Source organism: Athene noctua, unplaced genomic scaffold, assembly GCF_965140245.1.
Source record: "Athene noctua unplaced genomic scaffold, bAthNoc1.hap1.1 HAP1_HAP1_scaffold_151, whole genome shotgun sequence".
Lineage (NCBI taxonomy): Eukaryota > Metazoa > Chordata > Aves > Strigiformes > Strigidae > Athene > Athene noctua.
Genome location: NW_027437623.1, coordinates 117,501 through 120,000, shown reverse-complemented (window position 1 = coordinate 120,000; position 2,500 = coordinate 117,501). Strand labels below are relative to the sequence as shown.

The 2,500-nt window shown below is 44.0% G+C and overlaps 1 pseudogene; it reads left to right on the top strand.

Moving 5' to 3' along the window:
* LOC141955250 (28S ribosomal RNA) overlaps positions 1 to 2,500 on the top strand; it is an 8,724-nt pseudogene that overhangs the window by 4,387 nt on the left and 1,837 nt on the right.

Here is a 2,500-nt window from a genome sequence, read left to right as displayed (position 1 = left end):
AAGACTGGGTACAACACCTGGAAACAGCTGGAGAGACTGATGAACACCCTGTTGCAGAAGGTATAAGAACTCAGTATGAGAGAACAGTTTCAAGATGGATAACATCACAAAAGCTGCCCATTCTCCATGACATATTCAGGAAGGTGCTCGATAGTGATGGCAATGCGGCCGACCTAATTGAAGATTCATTTGAGACCTGCTTCTCATCTCGCCTCGACCTATCTCAAGAAACAAAGGCCACCCAAGAGAAGAAGCACCAGGTGACCCGAAAAGCCCACCCTGAAAAAACATCAACGGAGTGGATGAAGAAGAGAGCCAGGAAAAGGGGACAGTTCCTGAGGTTCCAGCGCCTATTCCAAATGGACAGAAGGAAGCTGGCCAGCATCATACTGGATGATGTGGAGTCCTTGAGATGCAACATCCCTCTGGCAGAACTACACAAGACCTTCCAAACGAGATGGGAAACAACAGGATCGTTTCAGGGTCTAGGTGGCTTCTTCTCGAGGGGCAGATCAGACAACACCGCCTTCGAACTTATGATTACAAGCAAGGAGATCAAGAAAAACATCAAAGAGATGAGCAAGCATGCAGCCCCAGGGCCGGACGGATTAGATCTGAGGCACCTCGTGGGGATGGATCCGGATCACACACAGCTGATGGAACTATTCAACCTGTGGCTGTTATCAGGCGCCATTCCAGACGTCATCAAGGAATGTAGAACTGTACTAATATCTAAATCAGCCTTACAGGAGCGTCAGACCGACATCAACAACTGGCGACCAATTACCATCGGATCGATAGTCCTGAGGCTGTTCTCTAGGATCCTGACAGCGAGAATAACAAAAGCATGCCCGATCAATCCGAGACAGAGGGGATTTATAAGATCATCAGGATGTTCTGAAAACCTGAAGCTCCTGAAGCTACTGATAAGACATGCTAAGACTGAACGACGGCCCCTGGGAGTGGTATTTGTCGACATTGCCAAAGCCTTCGACACCGTCAGCCACGCCCACATAATAGAAGTTCTGAAACAGAAAGGGGTTGATAATCACATCATCAACCTCATCTCTAACATGTATAAGAATACTAAAACATATATTGATACGAAGAAGGAGCAGTCAGAGCCTATTAGGATTCAGATCGGTGTTAAACAGGGTGATCCGATGTCTCCGATCTTATTTAACCTAGCTATAGATCCTCTCTTGTGCAAACTCGAAGAGGAAGGTCTTGGTTATCAGCACCACACGAAGCAAATAACAACTATGGCATTTGCCGATGATTTAGTATTACTAAGTAGTTCTTGGGAGGGGATGCAAAAGAACCTGGACATTGTTAGAATATTCTGTGATCTGACAGGTCTCAAAACGCAAGGGGAAAAATGTCACGGCTTTTACATCAAGCCGACAAAAGACTCATATACCATCAATGACTGTCCCCCATGGACTATCAAAGGCATTCCCCTCAACATGATACACCCAAACAACACCGAGAAATACCTCGGACTGTATATTGACCCCTGGATAGGTATAACCAAACCAAAATTACTTGACAAAATGACAGATTGGCTTCTGAGAATAGAAAGGTCCCCATTAAAACCATTCCAAAAGATTGACATTCTTAGAATTTACACTATCCCAAGAATTATTTACCTGGCAGACCATTCAGATACCAAACCTACATACTTGGAGTCATTAGACCTAACAATTAGGAACACAGTTAAAAGATGGTTACACCTTCCCCTAAGTACAGCTGATGCCGTGCTTTACTCCAGCACCAAAGACGGGGGATTAGGTCTAACTCGCCTCGTCGGCCTAATCCCCAGTGTACAAGCAAGAAGAATTCATAGAATAGCACAGTCCTCCGATGAGACCATCCGGGAAATAGTTAGTAACGAGAACATTGAGAAAGAGTTTAAAAACCTCTGGATTTCAGCAGGTGGAGATAAGGAAAAGGTCCCTTCCGTGTGGGACCCTGGGACAGTTATGATTGTTACCAAAGGAATAATACGTAAAGAGGACTCAGAATGGGAGAGACCCACCCCAAGAAGAGTCTTTCCAAAACCTTGCAATTGGCGTAATCAGGAATTTAAAAATTGGATCAAACTGCCATCTCAGGGCCGAGGCATAGAAAACTTTGAAAAGGATAATATTAGTAATTCTTGGATTGAACACTATAGGGGCATTCCTCACAGAAAGCTAATCACTGCACTCCAACTAAGAGCAAATGTATACCCCACCCGAGAATTCCTAGCGAGAGGCAGGCAATCGACATATAATAAATCTTGCCGTCATTGCCATGCTGAAAATGAAACCTGTGCCCACATAATTGGCTTGTGTCCCATTGTACAAGATGCCAGAATCAAAAGGCACAATAGAATTTGTAATGTATTAATTGAGGAAGGTAAAAAGAAAGATTGGATTGTGTACCAGGAACCATTGCTCAGAGATAGCCAAAATGAATTGTATAAACCAGATTTAATATTTCTAAAAGAAGATACAGC